Raw genomic sequence first — 22,734 nt, 5'->3', positions numbered from 1 at the left:
AAAGGAAAGGAAAGGAAAGGAAAGGAAAGGAAAGGAAAGGAAAGGAAAGGAAAGGAAAGGAAAGGAAAGGAAAGGAAAGGAAAGGAAAGGAAAGGAAAGGAAAGGAAAGGAAAGGAAAGGAAAGGAAAGGAAAGGAAAGGAAAGGAAAGGAAAGGAAAGGAAAGGAAAGGAAAGGAAAGGAAAGGAAAGGAAAGGAAAGGAAAGGAAAGGAAAGGAAAGGAAAGGAAAGGAAAGGAAAGGAAAGGAAAGGAAAGGAAAGGAAAGGAAAGGAAAGGAAGGAAAGGAAAGGAAAGGAAAGGAAAGTACTCATTTCCATCACACAGTTCTTAGCACCTGCAAGTGTTCTTCCCTCACCTCCTTCACCCTCCAATCCTGTGATTCCTAATCAATGGTTGACAAGCACACAAGAATGAACATCCAGCTCATTTAACTTGGGTTGGAACAGAGGCATAATTCATACTACAGAGCTCCCATGAAAGTTTAAATGGAAACTACCATTGGAGACACTGTGCTGAAAATTAAACCTCTTCTTCCCTTTCCCTACCCTATCCTTCCTGTTTGTCACCTCTAACTGATTTCTCACTTTAATAAATTATTTTCAAATAAATCCTTATGTTAGAATCTGCTTCTAGGGAATCCAGCATCAGATAGCCAGTAAAGAGTCATCCAATTGTTTGATCAATGCTGCTCTTTAAATTTCTGGTAAGCGATGATCCATTTGACTCTCATGTAATGAGAAGGTTAATGTACAATTTCATTTTATATCAACCTAATTAAAGCTAAATGTGGAGTGAATGAAATGTGAAAGAAGAAATTTTAACTCTGCCAACAAAAACAAATAAATAAATTTCAGTTATGATGCTTGGTTCATTTTTCAGAAAGGATATTATCAGCTATAAAATTTTTGAGTCTATAACATTGTAACATTCTTCTAGAAAACTGGCTGTAAGGAAATGGAAATAATATAGCAATACTATGATGGGATAAAGAAATAATATAGCAATACTGTGAGCAAGTTTATAGGTCAAGTTAATAATCAGTGGAAAGGAAAAGACCGGAAATGTCATTAGAAAGGGGAAGATGACTGGTAGATTGAGATTTCTAATGAAATGGGAAAGAATAAGATAAAGAGATCATGGATGAGAGGGAGATTGAACATACAGAAAATACTGAGGCGGGAAAAAAAAAAGGATGGGAAGAGCAGGGGTAAAGTAAACAAGCAGTGTTTAATGATTTCAGACATCTTTCTTGGGTATTGGTGGCACAGAAGAGCAGCACTTCCCACACAATGCCACCTGGTTTTACCTTACAAACAACCATGATGCCATTTTCTACTCACCAGTGCTCTATTTGGACCAGAATGCATTTCTACATTATTCCATGACTGTTGCTTGTTGAGCCTCTGTCCTTCTTTCTATATTTCAGTTGCTCTCCAAATCATTACTCTAGGAAACCATAAACTTCTGCCTCCAGACAACACACGTTCCCAAAAATCAATAAGCAAAGAAGGAAGTAGGATATATTATAGAACGTCTACCTGTTTTCTTTCGGGCTTAGACTGTAAGAGTCCATTATTTTTATAGCACCAAAGAGGGAATGCTAGTCATAGAAACCTGTTCTGTACAAAACTATATCTACCTAAAACTTTTCTTGCCAGTCTCACAGGACAATGGTAAAAAAGGAATCCCAAGGCATAGACCTGTCTACAAAAAGTCAGTGCCTATAAACACAAAAACTGACTAAAAACATTCAATAAAGCTTCTCTCATGATTCCAGATAAGCCAGGAATAAACCACTTCTAGTACTGTAAGCATACAACAGACATCTGATGCTCAGTATAAATAATTGTCAATATACATCTTTTCACATTCAAAATGTTATCACTAAAACATTCTTATAAACAAAATTCTAGCAGCTACAAGAAAGAAATACATTGCACAGTAGTCCAGTTTAATGTTAATCCAGATTAGTGATTCTAACGTTTTGAGTACTTTAGAATATTTGAAATTTTTTCTCTATTATTAACCTGTTTTCTCATTATTTATATTTGTTAGAGTCTAACATGACAAGTTTTGGTTTGAATGGCATCTTCAACGTCTCTCTCCCTTGTGTGCTAGAGATACAAGAAGATGGGGGAACAAGTGGAAATTCTCCTTTGCATCCATCCCAAGAAACTGACCATACATTGGACACATTTGGTGAATTTTGTGTGAGATTTCCTAACTTGATCAATGGTGACATTTTTACCCCTGAAACGATATCCAAAATGCATAAATATTCTATAATTATTTACACAAGGAAGACTATACTTAAATATAGACCCTGAGCATATATCTATTGATCTATTTATTTATTTAAAGTAGGCTCCATGCTGGACATGGAGCCCAATGCAGAGCTTGAACTCACAACCCTGAGATCAAGGCCTAAGCTGAAATTAAAAGTTGGACATTCAATCAAACGAGCCACCCAAGTGCTCCACAGATATCCATTTTAAGAAGAGATTTAACCAAAGACCATTTCAGGTAAAAGGTATTTAACTATATTGCAAAAATATTAATAGATACATGTAAAAACAAAGGTAAAACAATTTATACCTCTCAAAAATGACCAAGACATATCAGGAAGCATTAAAGTACAAAAAAAGAAGTAAATAAGCACTAGCATTGCTAGTTTCTCTCTTAACCATCTACTAATAATGTCTGATTGGTCATGTATCTGAAATACTAACAATTTACCAACATACTAACAGTTTATAAACCTTGAGGTCTTCTACTTAATCACCTTTATTACAAAGTAATTTCTCTCCACATTGATGACACATATACTCCAATGGCAACACTAATTAATTCTCAATAATCACATTTTGTAATTATTTTTAAAAACTGTTGCTTTAAATAATTCTTAATTTCTGTTTGAAAAGAAATACTAACATTATTAAACTATGGTTTAGGGTGGTGATACATATCTACCAGTTATGATTTTATCAGCTCTGGATATGAAAATTACAATCAGGTGATCAAGAAAACTGCTTTTTCTTAGTGTCAAAATCATGCCTGATTTCTAATAGGAAGGCTACTGATTATTCACTACAGTTATTCCAAATGTTCGCACACACCCTGCCCTATACCTCTCATTCAACATCTTGTTCCATCTTTTTAAGTTAATATGTATCACTTAAGCACTTAATTTATCATTGAGAGCGACCTCAATCATGGATAAAATTGGATTTACTGAAGAATTTACAGAGTGTTTGACTGTAAGACAAAAGGAAATACTGTATATATCAAAGTAGTCCAGGGCTGCCCTGAACGGGTCACTCTGTTAAGCGTCAGACTCTTGGTTTCCACTCAGGTGATGATCTCACAGGCGTGGGATGGAGCCCTACCTCCCGCTCTGTGCTCAGCGTGGGGTCTGCAGATTCTCTGTCTCCTTCTCCCTCCCACTCATTCTCATGAATAAATAAATAAAATAGTCCATACTGTTAGTGTATACTAGGCTTTTCCATTTCAAAGGCAAATGTTTGATAAGGTTCAATTAGAAGAATTTTTTTTAAATTCACTATGTCTAAATATGTGGGAAATGTCACATTTGAGAAATGCTCAGAAAAAGCCTAAGTGTAAAGAACTGAAAATTATGTAAGCTTTGGTAAAAATCTGTGTTACATTTTTCTCAGCTCTTAGATATACTTCCAAAAAGGACTCTGGACAGTGTGGGATAGGCTAGCATATGGTTTATTTTGAGCTTTATGGAACAACAAGGCTTTGTAAGTTTCCATAAATTTCTAACCACAACCACAGAACATGTCTTTGGACTTCACCAAATAGAAAAGAAACAGTAATAGGTTGTGGGATGCCAGGGTCTTTATTTGTTTTGATGGCATAGAAAAAGAAATGTGTGCCTAAGGCATTTGTTTTAATCATGAAAATGGGTTAGTTAGTGCTCAGTGTTCTTCCTCTCTAGATCATTTCTACAACCAACTTAATAACTGTGAAGGACTGCCTCTTGTATTGTAAATAATTCGTTTCTTTACCTCATAAGTACCTCCGGCAATCTGGTATCAACTCAAAATTAGCAAGGTCCTTCATACTCTAAATCACATAGGGATATGAGGAATAAAGAGATTTAAAAAGGAAGAAATAGTGAAGGAAGATGAACAAGGTGAAATATTTATTTTATTCTTATCTTTAAGATAATTTTGATGATAGTGTTTATATATTCATAAACATGTAATTTCAAGAACTTTAAATAAGTAAACTTCATAGTTTATCTTGAAAGAAGATAAATGCAGGACAAAGCTAGCTCTGTTTTATAGGACACTTGAGGCTGAGGTAGTATTACACTTCTTCATTCATACATTCACTCTTTTTTTTCCCCATCAAATATTTATCACCCAACACAGGTGTCAGGCTCTGTGCCCATCCTTATATATATTACGATGCTACAATACATCATAGTTTAGTGAGGAGGTGTGAAAGAAGAAGACAGTAATCAAACACACTATCGAGTATGGAATGAAATACCATCTAAACAAAGGAAACAGAGCTAGGAGTATCTGTGACACAGAAAACTGTCTTAGACTTGGTTACCAGAGGAAGAGTGGATAAGGAAAGCCTTCTTTGAAAAAGAGATGCTTGAGTTGAGAGCCAAACAATGAGGGAAAGTTTACAGGGAGGGGGTGAGATCTGAAAAAAATAATAAAATACACAGAATCCCTATGATGAGAAGGCGATAGGAGGAGGAAAAAAGCAAGAGATAATCCCGGTGCAAAAATAATTAGACAGTGAACCTGGAATGTAGACAATGAACTGAACAGATGAATCTGAAAAAGACTTTCCCCTCAGATCACATAGCAGACCAAGACTCTGGGGGAGATCTTCGATGGTCTACAAGCAGATCCAGTCTTAACAAAGTTTCAGTGGCAGTGCTGGTAAGGGAAATCCCTACATAGTAAGGGAAACTGATCTCTTCCTTTCCTTTTCCCTCTCTGATAACAGTTTTGTTGTTCTTGTTTTGTTTTTTTAAGCAAAGATTTGTTAAAACACAACCTTTAGGACAGTGGTTACTTCTCATCAAGGAGACAGAGGGATGAGAATGAAGAAGTACACACATGGAGATGTGATTCTTAGGATGGGGTGCAGATTCATGATTGTTCAGTTTTTTACTGTTCTTTACAACTTAGATTTTTTGCAAGTATTATCTTAATTTGAACATTACATGAAAATGGGGGGGGATGACTCTGGAGAGGTAGGCAGGGAACAGACATCACATGAATAATTTTGGTCTTCAGACAATGAAGGTTTTTCACATGATAGTAAGTTTGAATTTTCAAAAGATCTCTGAATGCTGAGGGGCAAAAGGTTATGTGAAGTTGACTGGATGAGATGAGGAGAGACAGGCTAATCAATGAGTACAGTAGTACTGGACACAGATATTGTCACTAGACACAGACAGGAATGGATGAAAATCAGATGAGAGAACTCTGTGGTTGAAGAAATATGAGGAAAGGGGTAGCAAGATGTTTCAAGGATAAATTTGAGATATGGTGTTTATTCCACTAGATGTGTTGTGATGTCATTCACTGAGAGAGAGAACACTGGAAGAGAACCTGGTTCGTTCTGGAGCATGATGAATTTGAGGTGGCTCTGAGATATCCAAGTGAAGATGTTAGGCAGATAATTAGAGGTCTAACTGGAGCTCAGACAAGAAATCTAGCAGAGCAATCAAAGAGTATAGCAGGATAGCAAAAATACCATTTTTTAAAGAAAATATAGCCTAACAGAAAATGGTGCTTGAGATATATAAACTAAGAAAAAGGTATGAAATAGTCATATATTTTACATCTAAGTTCAACTCGCAATATTTTAGTGCACTGTTTATTCCTTTGACTTAAAGCAATGAAAAAAAATTAAGGTGTGAGGTTATCATTAACCAATAACTTACCTATTTTAACCAGTTATGCAGATGTAACACATGTCTCCATCTTCCAAACAGTTAAATCATTTTGATCTTTACACCATCATATAACTACTGCTCCTAAAATCAGTACATGAATGCTTACACAACTCCACTTCTTACTTGGAAATGGAAATCATTAAATTGCAACTCTGGCACAACTTTGGCCTTCACTCTTAAGAGCTGCACAGGTCGGGGATCTCTGGGTGGCTCAGCGGTTTGGTGCCTGCCTTTGGCCCAGGGTCCGATCCTGGAGCCCCGGGATCGAGTCCCGTGTCAGGCTCCCGGCATGGAGCCTGTTTCTCCTTCTGCCTGTGTCTCTGCCTCTCTCTCTCTCTATGTCTATCATAAATAAATAAATAAATAAATAAATAAATAAATAAATAAATAAATAAAATCTTAAAAAAAAAAAAAAAAAAAGAGCTGCACAGGTCTTCTTTGATCCTTCAGAAATGCCTAGCTCTTTCCCTCCTCAGTTTATTTACATAGGTGTACTCCTAAGTCTCTACCAAGCTACACAACACACCCCTCCCATCAGATCCTCCCCCAAGGAAATTCACCCAGTGAAGTTGCCCTTCTTCTTCATTCTAGTGGGTTGCTGGCATGCTATTCTTTTCCTCGCACCAGTTGTCATCTTATTTACTAAGTTGTTTAGATGTTTATTTGTTTAACCTGTCTTCCCCAACAAAGAAGACAGTGTAAACCTCACAAGAGAAAATATTCATGTCTCGTTTATCTACGAAGAGCAACACATAAGTTACGGGCTTGGTAAGTATTTATTTACTGAAAATGAATGATGACTGAGTAAATGAGTAAAATAAAGTTAGAGAAACACAAATAAATATGTATTATAATGTTTATTTAAAAAGTTCTATAAGTGAAGACATTTTGAAATACTCCTCTGAGAAATTCTCAAGGAATATCACATGATCTGTCAAGTATAATGATTGTTTCTATGAGGAATACTGCTCAATTTTGGAATGCTATCCAGGAAGTTGATTTGAATCTTAAGAACATTCAAAATGGAAAATAGGAAAAGAAAAAAAACTTCTTACAAATAAAAACTCCTACTAAACACAATCACTTTCACAAAGATTCAATCATACATAATACAGAAGAAAAAAGAAAAAAAAAGAAATGTTCAATAAATATGGAAGGAATGAATACATGTCTAGTATTTCTACAACTGTTTTCTTCACAATTGTAAGTGCAGACAAGTAACATGAATTTACATGTGACACTTCAACATAATTATCCTTCTTACGAACCTTAGAGAAAACTGAGCATATAAAAGTGTCACTGGTATATTTATATCTACAATAGCAGAAACAGTTTAAAATGGGAGGAAGAATCTTCAACTTAAAGAATTCATCAAACAAAACATCAATAACAAGAGTTAACAAATCCCACAAAAGTGCATATATTTTCATAAGTAATTTACCATATTAACTCATGTTGGGGAGTGGGAGTGAAAGGATTTTAAGAAAAAGAAAGAAAAAAATCACTTAGTTTTTTGTGAACTTCAAAGCCATCATCTGTAGAGAACTCAGCAGGATGTGAAAGCAACACAGACACCAGAACTGAACTGCAAAGACAGGTCCTAAATCAGCTACTTCTGTCTCTGATATGTTGAATATCCCAAACCAGTAAATTTCTTTCTTCTTTCTTCCTTCTTCCTTCTTCTTCCTTTGTCTTCCTTCTGTGATTTGTTAACCATACTACAAATATATCAGAATCTTACATATACCAAACATTCAACAAATGATTCTTATTATAAAACACCAGGAAGACTGGAAAGGGGTAAAAACATCAAATGAATGCTTCTAGAGATGGATAAAACAGGACAGGGGTAGATCCCAGCATCAGTCTAGGAAAATAATTTCAGCAGCTGCCTCTCTTTTAAGCCCTCACCCCAAATGATCTAGAAGATGGGTTTTAGAGTAATAAAATACTTCTTCAAAGGTAAAATATCCATGTGGAAAATAGCTTTTTTGACATAAGCTGAACTGAAAGCTGACCCAAGATAGACAACATTGCATAGAAGAATTATTCTAATTTGGCGGGGGGGCAAGGGGAGGGAGGGAGGTAGAGGTCATTTGTACTACCATGCAATGAATGGAAAAGTCAAGGTTTTGTAATCAGAAAGACCTAGTTTGAGTCCAAATTCACTTATTAGCTGACCAACCCTGATTAAATTCGCTAAATTCTTTGAAACTTAATGTTCACATCTGTAAAAATAAGCATAGGAACAACCATCTTTCAGAATTATTCTTAGAACTAAATGGGAATACATGTAATGTACTTGCCATAATTGTAATAATTGTCACTTTCACGACTGGAGCAGAAAGGCAGAGAAGATCAAGATGTCCCCCACCTAGCTGAAGAGGTCGAATAAGGCTTCTGCTCACTACACCCAAAGAGCAGCAGGCTTTCTAGTGTCTCCACCTCAGAACATCTTCCTCATATGCAAATTTGGACTGATTCCAGGTCCCTGTCAATTGGAACTTCAATGGCTGGTTCAAATCCACATTAAATTCAACACTGTCCTGTAATCAATTTGCTATCCAAGCTTTGGGTTTGAATAAATACTAACTAGCTTCCCTGAAATCATCTCCCTTATTTCTTTTTCTTACATAAATGAATTTTAGTAGGTATAGCATTCAATATGATCAGACCTCAAAGCCAGCATTCAACCTCCTAAGCACTAATTTCAACAAGATCTATTTTATGCCAATTAAAAATGGTACCATTTTCCAACTGTGAAATTTCACACACTTTTCATAAAATTTGAATATAATGTCCTCACACTTAACTGACAAGACAAAGACAAACTGTGCAAGAATTATAAACACCTCCTTGGTTGAACCCACTAAATTTTTGAAAATCTTGGAAACAAAAATAACGCTCTTTCTTAAGGCAAGGATTCTTAAATTAGGTCTAGTTGATTATGACTGAAAACAGACAAACTCATGATGCAGCATGCCAACCTGATAAAACTAACTTTTTGTAATCTCTTTATCTCTGATGATCATCTATGAAATCCAGAAAACTTAATCTCCTACATTTTCAACTGCTTATTTTTTACTGCCAAGTCCCATCAATTTGGCAAGCAGATGAGAGCAGTAATCACTGGAGAAAATATAGGAGAAAAAAATGAGCCAAATCAACTGATTTTGTTTCGATAGACTATGTGCACAATGAGTAAGCCTAAGTGTTCTTACTAAATGTAATTAAGTGTTATTTTGTAATTTTTGCTTTTTTAAAAAAAAAGGAGGTCTTGTCTAAAATACATCTTGTGTCCTTAAGGAAGAATGGTTAGAAATAGTCACTAAGATAATAGTTTGGGATTAGCATCTTATTTTCACAACACATGTTTTGACTTTGAAAATGAATAGATTTCCTCATTAGTACAGTCAAAATTCAATTTGAATAAAGTTTTGGTAGTGGCTCTTAAGGCAACCAACCAACTATGTCAATACCATAGAATGTTTCCTTAAGGATACACAGTGACTGCTATGTTTCCATTTCTTTTGGTCAAAAAGCAATGTCACACCAGGCCATAATGAATGGCTGCTTGCCAACTCTACTTAAATTGACTGAAACTCATCATTTCTTTAAAATCTATTCTTCTAGAAAGTGTAATTTAATAACTTGCCTTATTTAAGTTTGTGATTTGATTCCAACATATAATCTAACAATGGTTTGGAAAGCATTTTACACTTAAGGGAAAAAAGGCTGTCTTTATTATTGTTACAGATGTTTACAACCTAGATAATTTTTAAAGGAAGGACAGAAGCTGAAGTCAATTATTAGGTACAGATTCACACCTGTTGTATGTCATGTTTTAAACCCCTAGGCGTGAGATTTAGTCAAGGCAAATGAAAATGGAGAAGGACCAGCTGCAAAAAATGATTTTGTTCTCATATGGTAATTAAAAGGAAAAACTGTACAATGTGTTGTATCTGTGACAATCCCATTATTTCATATCAAGGACAGTTCTACTTCTTTTAACAGATTTGTGTTGCTGTCAAATCTGTTATAAAGGCTAGTACTTGTAGGTCGAGGCTCTGGACCTACTTTATATTGGTACTCAGTCTGATGACCTTTGTTAAATTTCTCTGTGAAGCTTGATGTCAGAAAAATTAAACATTATCTTTCTCACTGCAACACCTACTCTTAAGTCTCTACTATGGTGAAGTGTTTATCAACATCACATCAGACATCACACCTACTCAGACCCTATATCCTAGAGACACTGAAGAGCTGTGAACACTAAGTGCTTTCAAAACGCAAACCATGGGGCACCTAAAATACAGATGGTACAATAATAACTGAGCACATCCAGCACAGGCAAATCCTACAGTGTTATGAGCATACTATTCCATGAAACACCCTAAAGCAAAATATGTCACTTTTGTGCTTGAGTGAGGCAAAAATGTATATTTCCATCTTATTTTCTAAACACTATTAATTGAATATCCTTTTGAATGTTACCAACAAGAATGTGTCCATATAAAACACCTGTTAATACAAACCATGTCACTATGGGTGTATCTCACTTGAGAAAAATAAACAGTAACTCAAAGTTACAAATAGATATTTTTAAAAAGTTACTTTAAAAACACATTCACTGCTGTTTTCTATCATGTGTCAAATTGAAAATATGATTTGCTTTGTAAGAACTTTATCCCTATACAAGACAAAGTAGTAGGCAAAGACGAAGTATATAAGCTTTGGAGCTAGAGTTACCTGCAAATTTTGGTTTTCCAACTTGCTAGCTGTGTGACTGAGGGTAAGTCATTTAACACTTTTAAGTGTCAGATTTCTCCACTGTAAAAATGGAGATGATATTTACCTCAAGTTAGGGTGCTGGGTGGCTCAGTCAGTTAAGTATCTGCCTTCAGCCTTGGGATCTAGCCCTGTGTCAGCAACTTGCTCAGTAGAGTATACTTCTCCCTCTCCTCTGTGCTCCTGTTTTCTCACCTTATCTCTGTCTTTCTTGCAAATAAATAAATAATCTTTTTAAAAAACAGAAAAAAAATATTTACCTAAAGTTAAATAATATATGTAATGTGTCTAGCAAAAAAAAAAAAAAAAGCTTAATAAACTAATGCCAACCTAGCCTATTCACGTGAACCCATCCTTACAGATACAGTATAACTGACCACAGCAGTACTTATGAACCAAGGAAGCAAAGTACTACTTGTGGCATTTATAGTTCAATATCTAGGATCTAGCCAAATGTAACTAGGCTTTAAGTTTTATCTTTATACATAGGTATAGGGTACATGCTTTATATATACAAATATATATATATAAAATATATATATATTTGTTCCACCAAAGAGGAAAGCTATTGGATTTTCTGTCTCCAGATGATTTATGGAACCGAATAACTTGAAACAAAATGAAGTAGATAGACTTTTAATGGGGACAAAAAAATAACATTTTTACAGTCAACGGAAAGAGACATTTGCAGGTATTGCTAAGGTTTTTGAAGCCTCTAGCAAAAACATGTTGTTAAATTTTAAAATGTCCTAACATTATATGTGAAAAATGTGATTCACCTGACCCAACCATGGAAAATGCCCTTAACCAATCTATGAAATAGGTTTTCTTTCCAGATCATGAAGGATTATTCACTGAAAGAGTTTGCATCCTAGAACTGACTTTTTTAAATGGAGGCTAAAATGAAAAGAATAATTTGGAAAATAGAATATTTGCTTCCCTTACCATAAACTTTTGTGGAATACGCTTTAGGGAAATAGAAGTGACTACAACAGAGTGGGGTGAGGACAAGTGTATGATGCTCAGTGATCACTCAGTTCACCAGTAAATCAGTCCCTCTGAGACACTGATTTTAATGTACAGTTGAAGTATATCAGCTAGTAGAGAATCCAATCTCTTCCAAGATTATTTATGATGAAGCACTCCTAACTGAAGTCCAATTTGTTTGTGGAATTGCAGTCATTCTGATTCAACTAAACAATAAATGAATCTGCCTTTCATAGCTCTAACTCCTGAGCATAAAAGAGAAACAAAAAGAGAGCTGCATCTCAACAATATTTCACAATCCAGGGGATGAGTTAAAGGAACAGTGGGAAGAGAGGTTACTAGAGTGCTGAAAAATCGAACAGGCTACAAAGCACAGTTCATTACCCCGAATCACCCAGGTACTTTGCATCAGCTGCATGTCACCTAGTGAGCCATTCCTATCACACGGAAGAACTTAACTGGGGCCATTTTTGCCATCCTTCTCAGATGCAAAGGCTTTGTGCATCATCAAATTGCCAGACATGTTAGATGACAACACTAAATGCTCCTACAACTCAACCAAAGACTAGAGCACAACTAGCTCATGAGGCATGAGAGGGAGCAAATCTGGGAGGCTAAAGCCTGCATCATGTTTGAGAATTTTTCCAAAAATGAAAGAGAAATTTATAAATATTCCTCAATAAAGTTGGGACTCTGGCATACTATTATCTTTTGTAATGACTATTACCTAGAAATTGGCTATTATCTGGTCTTCTCTAACTACTTTTTAATTTTCTATATATACGATGCTACATTTTACTAGGAAAGAAAAAGGGGACTTTGGGATTTTTTTTTCCTATCATATAACAAATCTTTTTCTGTACACTTTTCTAGGGACTCAAAAGTCTGAAGGTGAAAAATACTGTTATCAAAAGAACGACCTCACCTAACTAGCCATTGTCTTCAGAAGAAACAGCATTAATTTAAAAACAAAATGCAAAAAATATGGCATGATGCTGCCTTGTTCACTGGCCATTCAATCATTCCAGAAATATTTAATATGCTAAATGTTAAATATTTATTAATATGTTGAATTATGAAACACTATGCTTATGTTGTTCACTATCACTGGTAATTCTCCATCTAAATCCCTTACAGCATTATAAGCTGCAATGTCACTGAAGCACACAACAGGAAGGTACGCTGCACTTGTAAACTCCCAAGTTGTGAGAGCTGATAACTGCATGGATTAGTGAGTCCCACAATGACAGATCTTAAAGCCCTTCATGTATTGGGTTGCTATCCTATATGACAGGAAAGTTACATGCTTTAGATAAGTAAAATTTTCAACTTTAAAGAAGTGAAAGGCAAATCCCTATCTCCTGCTTTTTATTACCAAATGTTCACAAAGTGCTTCGAAGGATATAAAACTATTCATCTGGGGGGGGACAATACTTTTTCTGCTGAATTTCCATCTTAACATCTAGAAATGTAACATCTCTGTCACCCCTTTCTTCATGAGTTTTACTCCCTAACATAAGAACCTCTCTAAAGACCTACCCAGTACACTGTCTCCTAAACAAAACATTTTCCCATCTTTGAAAACTGTGGCATGAGCAGAAAAGGGGAACAGAATTTACTTTAACTAGAAGAGAGTATTTCTCAGAATCTCACCAATCATCACTTCTTACAGTGAGGTGGTGTACCTCTCTATTCTAAGGTGAAGAATGACGTTCCTCTCTACTTTAAGCCCACACACAGAAATCTTTCCCTTAGGAATGAGTATGATGAAATGAAGTAACAATTTCTTCAGCTGATGGTACATACAAAAAGTAGGTACATACAACCAACAAGAACAACAAAGTCAAAGCCTGTGTGTGCATGTGTGTATGTGTGTTTGCATGTGCACGGATGCGTGTATGTGAATGTTATAAGTATTTGTGTATGGGGCTTTTAGAAATATGCCAATGGAATAAATTCTGCATTGTGCAGTACAAACTCAGAGCTGGCCAATAGATTCCAGAGATATGTTATTTTAGCAGATGAACAAGAACTCTAAATACTGTCATAAGAATATTTTAAATAACTGTCATATGATTAGAGAAGAGCAAGGTTAGTGGATATCACCAGTGGAAAAGGGAAAGGGGACAGGGAACAATTTGGGATGGAAGGTAGGAGAGGAAAAGAATACCAGCCACTGATGAATAATATGCAGCCCCTATGTTGCATTAGGCTCAAAGCCAACACTAAACTGTGCTTTTTGAGCATTTAAATTAAAATTCTATTTTTGAGAACCTGTGAAGAATCTATTTAAGATTAGTAACATTGGCACAATATGAAGATAATTATTCAGAGATATCTTTTGATATTGTTTCAAATGCAAGAATTTGGTTTTTTAGCTCTAAGCATTAAAAAATGGTGTTTTCTCCTGCATGTTATTCTAAAATATGAGAGTCTTGCTGGAAGACTACATTTTAAAAGTTAGTAAGTTCCAAGACTGACAATGTCATTATTTATAAGAACAAAGATTTAGTTTGCATCCATATAAACTGCTTCCTTTAAAAGTAAAAATGATATGATTGGAGTCATAAAACTTTCACAGATTTTACTAATACTCCCTAGGCTTCCTAATTTCTACAAATGTTTCCAATTCTATCTTAAGTAGAAAATATAGTTAAAATAGAGAGAATATGAAAGAGACTTAATGTCATCCATTATAAAATGTTATGTGATAAAAGTCTTGCCTAGAATATCTACTGGGGGGCAGGGGAGAAGGAACTCTGTCACTCCTCCACTAAAATTAAACATTTCTCAAAATGTAAACTATCTAGATTTCAATGTGATGAAGAATTATAACAGACAAATGACACCAAAAAAACTTAATAGCCATTTACTAAATGAATACTCACAGGTGCAGTGAGTAGGTGTAGAGTGCAGCAAAAGATGACCGTGCCAGATCTCAAGGAGCTCCCAGGCAGCAGGGCGGGCACCCTGCTCCAGAAGGTAGAGGGAGCATGAGGGCAGGCTGCCCAGGGAAGAGGAGGAGCTCTAAGCCAGATGAACAAGGGTGGGAATGCACTCCAGGCAATAGAAGATGTACGGTTCAGAGGTAAGAGGAAGCCCAGAGGTCATTCTGTTTGTTGCAAGGACTGCCAGATAATAAAGCCCTTGAGAGAACGTCAAGGACAAGGCCATGAAGAGCAACATCAAAGATCTGGAAGGAGAACCCCTTAAACTTCAAAGAGCTTTCTCAAATTTATGTTTCAGAAAGATCACACAAACTAGGTGGGGTCCAAGTTTGTTACCAAAGAATCACAAAATACATATCAATGTGTATTAAGGGCTCTCAACACAAGGTACATATAAAACTTTTAAGTCAGATAAGTCCTTAGGCCAAGGTTGACAAAGTCAAACGTTTACAAAAACTGGGCAAGCAAAGGAAGTAAATGAACAGATCCTGCAGGGACCTTAGTGAACTATGGAGGAGAATGTTCAGTCAGCCCCCAAAAACAACTGCCAGGCAGAAGTGTGGATACAGAATATCCTAACACTTAAGAAAACTAACTATCAAGATTCTTAGATGAAATATATTGATTTTTTTTAAACAACAGCCAACTACATCAGTGCTGTGCAAAACACTGAAATACTAAACAAAATATTTGCAGAAATTATCTAACTGCACAGATTTCAAGGACATTTAGAACCAATTCACTGAAACACAGAAGACATGCATCAAATTACCTCTGATTTCAGCTAAGCATTTTTTTTCTCCAAAATAGCCTTATTGGAAGGGATTTCTGAGTGATAAGGCCTTTAAAAAGTTTGCTTTGGTAGCTATGAATGGTAGAGGAAAACAAGTTAACTAGTTTTCATTTGAGCAAAAATCTATTTGCCTTTGTTTTATTTGGTTTTGCTCATCTCAAAGTCAAGTGGATTGTTCCTAAGCATTCTAAAATGATCCTAAAAGGCTTTGAATATATGCAAATCTTCACAAAGGAAAGCTTACAAATATGGACAATAACAAACATGGAATACTTTTGTTCTCACCTATCAACATCTGATCTGGTAAACAGAAATGAATAAAGAAATGCTACTTCATGAATGAAAAACTCCTCTAAAACAAGACTTCATTATTTAATACCATAGACAAAGTGCTATTTTAATCCTCAGGTGGACTGTCAGTATACTTAATACTAGTTTATCAGGTAAACAATGAGGCCAATGTATTAAGATAGCAAAAGGAAAATAAAAATCAGACACACACACAAAGGCTTATCTAGTTTGCATGTTTTGTTTCTGGTAAAAAATCTTTAGCTCTTTATTAATGTTAATTTTTGCAAGGTAAATGTATATGCAACTCTCAAATGTAACTCAGTCAACATGAAGTGGAAAATTTTTAATTACCCATAGTCTCATACCCAGATATGACTTTACATTTTTAATCTGTTATTCTAAACTAATAGGTCAGCAGTTCTGGACTGACTGTATTGTCAGTTCTATGGCAATTCCATCTCCATTCAACAATACCTACTTTTATAAGCACCACATTTTTTTCTTATATCTACAGATTTTTATTGACAAAAAAAAAATATATATATATATAATAATTGGATACAGTTATTTTGTAATATACTTCTACTAAAGAGAACAATGTGATTCTTTCATGGGTAATAATATTTTGCTAAATTGGGATTCAAAGTTTGTCTTAACTGCAAATACTCAAAATCAACTTCGTCTGTATGTATCTGAAGGAATCAAAGCTCTGCACGTGGATGCTTATAAAAAGCTTTATTCATAATTGCCAAAACCTACAAACAACCAAGACATCCTTCAGTAGGTAAATGGATAAATAAAATAGATGTGGTAAATCCAGACAATGGAATATTATTGAGTGGTGGACAGAAATGAGCTATCAGGCCATGAAAAGACAAGGAGTAAATTTAAATGCAAATTACCAAGACATTTTTTTATTTTTATTTTTTTTAAGATTCTATTTATTTATTCATGAGAAGAGACAGAGAGGCAGAGACACAGGCAGAGGGAGAAGCAGGCTCCACGCAGGGAGCCTGATGTGGGACTCAATCCCGGGTCTCCAGGATCACGCCCTGGGCTGAAGGCAGGTGCTAAACCGCTGAGCCACCCGGGCGTCCCACCAAGACATTATTAAAGCGTTTCTTCTTCCCATGGTGATCAAAATAGGTACCAATACTGAGGTGCCCAGTGGCTCAGTCAGTCAAGCATCTGACTCTTGTTTTTGGCTCAGGCCATGATCTTGGGGGTCCTTGGATGGAGCCCCAAGAGAGGCTCTGAGCTCAGTGGGGAGTCTGCTTGTTTCCCTCTCCATCTGCCTCTCCCCTTGGTCCCACTCTCACACACATGTGCCCTTTCTCTCTTTAAGTTTAAGAAGTGCCAATACTGACAGATTAATTTCTCTTCCAGAAAATACCACAAATATCCTAATTAAAGAATATAAATAAACCACAACTACAAACCAAATACTACCTTTTCCATGAGGCTTGCATGTGTTCTCAAATATATCACAAGTACAATATCAACAGACACAACTTTAAACACAGTGTTTGAATATTTCTGGGTACAAAATTAGTAGAACAAAGGACTGTTAGAAGGGAGAGAATGAAAGATAGTAATCATTTACTTTACAAAGAATTTTCCATCTAAGATGATTCAATATAGGATTCCTTTACAAAGAAACTTAGTAATAATAATAATGATCTTATAATGTATAATTAACAAAAACATTCACATACGAGTTATTTTACACTAATAAAAACCTGTGAGTCATGAGTTATAAACACAAGTTTACAAGTGAGGAAAACGAGGCTCAGTAAAGGTAAGGAGTATGTCCAGTAAAATAAAATCTAAAAAATAAAAGAGCCAGGGATAGAGGAGCCAGGATTTGAACTAAAGCCTACTAACCCAAATCTCCTGTTGTGGCTAATATGAGCATTTCTAGAACACTCAGAGTGCAGAAAATGTCCTGTAATAATTATTACCCCAACCAAAAGCTTTAACTAAATATTAGAATTCTTTTCAAGAAAAGATTATCTATCTATATGCTGTTTCTAACCAGAAAATAACTCCACAGACTACCTTTCCCTGTATTCTATTATCCAAAGCACAATTACCAAGGACTGTTTCTGGAAACAATAAATTCTTTTGATCTTTTTTTTCTATTTTTCAGAGATATTCAATAGCTGTAACATTCTAAAGTCTTGTCATTTGAAAGAATAAACCTTGGAAAATTCTTCACCAGAAGAAAGCATAGAGATTTATACAGTACCCTCATGTTGTTTCTTTGGAAAAGTGAGATTGTTTTTATTTAAAACAAAAGAATTAGTCACATGTTTTACATAATATTCTAGCAAGCTCATAAAGTAATCTGCTCTTTTTTCTTTTAAAGTATTATGCTGGGTTTTTTTTTTCCAGTACAAAAGCATTTATTTCCAAAGTTACAGAGTTACAAAATATCATATGTAAATGTAATACTTTGTTTTGCCTTTAAACCAAAAGGATTTAAGGTTCTACACCTGCAACTTATGCACATATGAACTATAATAATTTTTGGATTTGAAAAACATTTGAATCTAATATTCAATGTTTTCTAAAAATACCACTTTATAACTGTGCAGAGTTCAGGTTGAAGAAGAAACACAATCACATTCCTAACACTAAATGCTTACAAATGTGACTCTAGGGACACAGTTTTGTTCACTGCATTGACACGACACTTGTTTTTTTTCTTTCAGTTTAATTTGGAAACCAACTCCAAATGAATAAGATATATCAAGGAGTCATCCTATTAAAGGGGTTTAAGACAATAAACTGTACTCCACATTTACAAAGAAGTGTAAAGCATACTTGTAGCTTCTCATTCTCATCACAGATGTTCTCTACATGTCCATTGTTCAGAGGACCATGCCACCTAGAGTGAAAATTTGCTTTTTTTTTTAATATTGAATGTAAGTGTGTGTTTCCACATCATAGGATTAACTATAGAATGAGTGTTCCTAAAGTGATGCAAGGTGGCTCTTCAATAATTCAACTCCCTGCCCTGAATTGCCACATTTAATTATCATATACTGTGAATTCATACCCTCTGAGAAAGAAGTTTCCAAAATACTCATAATTTGAGGATAGTGCTCTAATTCTAAAACATGGAAAACAATGCCAAAAAGCAGTTTCAGGTCCTTAGCTGAAGCATATTTGGGTCAGTCATCAACCCCAGAGATCTTTCTAAATATGAGATCAGTCCATCTTGTTTTTATTTAATCATCTTAAACCACCTACAATTTATAAAAGCAGACCAGACTTACACAATTATATTCCAGACAAATACCAAAATAAGATTTCCTTCAAGGTGTTTATTAAATTATGATCTTAATGTAATCCAAACAGAAAGCAACACAAAGCATTCTCAGATTCTCTAAGGGAAAAAAAACTAACAAAGACTTAATTTGGTTGACTGTGTTTCACATAGAAACCATAACAACCCCACTGAAAGCTGCCATTTCTCTAACTAAAAACAAAATAATATGAAATAGACCACATTTATATATTAATAGGAATGGTTATTCAGTTATTTTGTTTTAACTGAAAATTAATCCAAAGCTTATCATCTGTAGGACAGAGTGATTCAGGTCACCCGTTACTAAATTAAACATTTTCTACTCTCACTGCATCTCATTAAACAAGCCACTGCAAGTTTAAATAACTCCATGCTTCCATCTGCACAGTCACCCATTTTGTTATTGTTTATAGCAACCTAATTTGGCACATAATAATTCAGGCAGCACTGGTTTCATATTACACTGAAGTATTAATTTTTAATGTAATTACATTCTTTCGTCCAACAAAAGCTAGATCAGTGGGGATTTTACCCAAGTGATTCTTCAATTATTATACAAGGCAAATTCTTCTAAGACTTTGCACCTCCCTTTGCCCTACTGATTCATTTCTTTATAAATTAAAAACTCATCATGAGCCTATTTAAACTAGCTTATTTACTTAAGCAACATAGTGAATGATTACTTTCATATAAAATATATGGCCTATACATCTTCAAAACACCTTTTTCCAAAGGCCATTTGATTCAGTAATTACACAAGGCAAGTTTTCCTACCACAAAAATGTATTTTTGTACTGAACCCACTACTTTGCTCAATAAAGAATAATTTAAAAATTCTTGGAATATCAATAAAATAATAACTATGGACTGCTCCTGTATCTTTCCTTCTATCACAAATTTGAACAAAGAAGATATTTGGAAGAATAAATTAAAGATCAGCTAACATGTCACCCCTCAAATGTGAGGTGATTGCAAAGATATACAATGTACATACTGAGAAGAAAAAAAGGTGATTGATCAAAAACAAGAAGACCAAGAGTAAAATATAAAATATGTTCACAACATGGCAGGATGGACATCAATTAATCACTAAGAACCTTCTGTTTTGTTCATTCATGTTTGTATATCTTTATATAATAGATCATCTGTTTAATAGTTTAATAGTCCCCTTTAAAATACTGGCTTTCTGAAGAAGAGTATATTTTAAAACCAGCATGTTAAAACTCCAACTTTCAAATGCTTATATTTATGGCCACTAGCATATAATTGAGGAAATAATTAATTATCTAAATTGTAATAGAAAGGCTACAATATTAAATAAATAAGTAAATCTACAATACTGAAATTAAGCTATGCCGTCCACTGGTCAGTTCACTACAGAGCAGAATTTAGTATGAGGTAGGTCATTTTTGGTCTTATTTTAAGGAGATTATGGTAATTTAAAAAGCAAAATAAGACAATATTTTAGGATAACACCTATAAGGCAATGTGGAGGTCTAAACCTGTAAAGAATATTCGCATATCAATTCTCTTCAACACCTTGTAAATCTATTTCCCAAAACATTTTAATCATAACAAATTGCATTACCTTAAAAAAGTATAAGAATGAATCATTTTTATATGAAATATATGAGCAGGACATTGTTTTCTAAAAAATACAATGCAATAATTGAAAAAGATATTACAAATTACAGGAACATAAATTATATTTAAAATACCTGAAAATATAGAATTTTTCAACTTACTCTATCAGGTTTCCTATCAAGTTCCCTATGTGTAGGAGTTTAATAAAGATATAGCAGCCTAAATTAATAAATTAGTAGGTAAATGACATTTTGTAAATGATTATTTTTATTTATCTTGATTTCAGTGCAAACATCTACAGAGGTAACAAACTGTGGTGTTGTAAATTATAAATTTGGACGTTTAGAATCAAAAATAACAATTCTATCAAGCCAAGAGTTGTGAATCTCAGTGGAAAATGTGCCCTTCTCTAGTTAACACTTGACTCACAGCATAATATAACAAGATCGTGGGTCAAAAAATTTCCATTAAGTTCTTTAAGTTGACCTATTTAATAACACTACAAGGATTTAATTATGGCTAATTTCTCCAGAGCTTTTAGGTATAGGATAAAGATGAACAAGGCTCTTCCTCAAAGTTCCCTGCTCACAATTCAGCATTTTGAAGGAAATGTACCCCATACTATTCTCTGAGCATTCACCAACATCACCAACATTATCATTTTCTCCCAGACTTTGATCCTACCAGGGATACCTACTTAGTTGTTATTCTTTTCCTATGAGACCTGATCAAGGAGACAATCTTCTGTGTCTTGTGTAACCAAGTCAGAACTATTTTTAAAAGCTACATCTATCTCAATGTCCTTTATTCTTCGGTGTAGGGCTTCACTCATTCAACACATTTTGAGGACCTACTGTGAACCAAATTACCAAATATCTTGGAGATACAAAATGAATAGAAGTCAAGAATCTTGAAGTCTAGGGAATAAGACCTACACATTCAAGGACAATTACTACGTTGCATATAAGTGCTATAGCAGAGGCAGGCACTGGTTGCTACGGAAGAAGAACCCTTCATCCAGACAAAAGGGAAGAAGGCAAAACATTACAGGAAAGAGCTTTAGGCTAAATCATTAAGGAGCTAGTTATTCATTTGATTCAAATAGATCATTTCAGGCACAAAAATTCAGGAATAACATGCAAGGAAAAGTCACATAAGTATAAGTAAAGGAGTTGGAAAGGTAAAGAGGGCCTTGAGTGTCATGCTAAGAAATATGGAGTTTATACTGAAGGCTATGGGAGGCAATGAAGGATTTTAAGCAGGACTGAGATACTACCACAGAGCAGACTTGAGTTTGAAAGAAATCATGTTGGAAACAATAAGCCATAAGTCTGTTAGCAGATGACAGCAGTAATCAATGTGAGGAATGATGAGGTCCTTAATTGTGGTCATGGCCCTGGGGATATATAACAAATTTAAAATTAGAACCCACCATGGTTACATGCTCTGCCAGGCACTAGGGATACAGCTATGAACAAAAATATCTACCCTCATGGAAGTTATATTCTAATTGCATAAACAATCTACAAACAAGATGAATAACTGAAATAATAGGATTGCAGATAGGGAGAAGTACAAAGGGGAAAAGCTAGGAAAAGGAAGAGAATGTATTAGGGAGTGGGCTTGAAATCTCCCCCAGAAAGTTGGTAAAGATCTGAAGAAAGTTAAAGAGAAGGCTGTGAGACTATCTGGATCAGGATCATTTCCATAAGAGGATCACCCTTGTAAGTAGGACTGTGCTTGCATGAGTGGGAGGAAAGGGGGATGGGGGACGAAGGGTCACAACTACTTAAACGCCTGTCATCTAGACTTCCAGATAATTAAACTAATGGGATTTACCCAGGAAGAAGAAACAATCCCTGAAATGCACGTAGCAAGATATCCCTACTTAAGGATGACCTAAGTAAACAGAAGCTAACATTTAAAGGTATGTCTCTCTGCATATTAGATATGCGTCATATCTGTATCATGTACAAATGCAACACCCTAGAGAGTACAAAATGGAGATGCTTCAAAATGTAAATATTCCTTCTGTCTGAGGTAATCTCATGAGCCTCATTTGGGTACTTGATCTATGC

The 22,734-nt window shown here is 34.9% G+C and overlaps 1 protein-coding gene and 1 long non-coding RNA gene across 7 annotated transcripts in view; one reads left to right on the top strand and one right to left on the bottom strand.

Moving 5' to 3' along the window:
• The window catches only part of LOC140608651 (uncharacterized), a 52,733-nt gene extending 50,411 nt beyond the window's left edge, over nucleotides 1–2,322 (top strand). Inside the window, exon 6 of the long non-coding RNA XR_012010614.1 lies at nucleotides 2,055–2,322. This is a non-coding gene — a long non-coding RNA (uncharacterized lncRNA). The remainder of the gene's footprint in view (nucleotides 1–2,054) is intronic.
• Nucleotides 1–22,734, bottom strand: part of IMMP2L (inner mitochondrial membrane peptidase subunit 2) — an 847,197-nt gene that overhangs the window by 542,072 nt on the left and 282,391 nt on the right. The gene's annotated exons all lie outside the window — the stretch shown is intronic.

This window comes from Canis lupus, chromosome 18 (assembly GCF_048164855.1).
Source record: "Canis lupus baileyi chromosome 18, mCanLup2.hap1, whole genome shotgun sequence".
Classification (NCBI taxonomy): Eukaryota; Metazoa; Chordata; class Mammalia; order Carnivora; family Canidae; genus Canis; species Canis lupus.
This window is presented reverse-complemented; position numbering and strand designations above follow the sequence as displayed.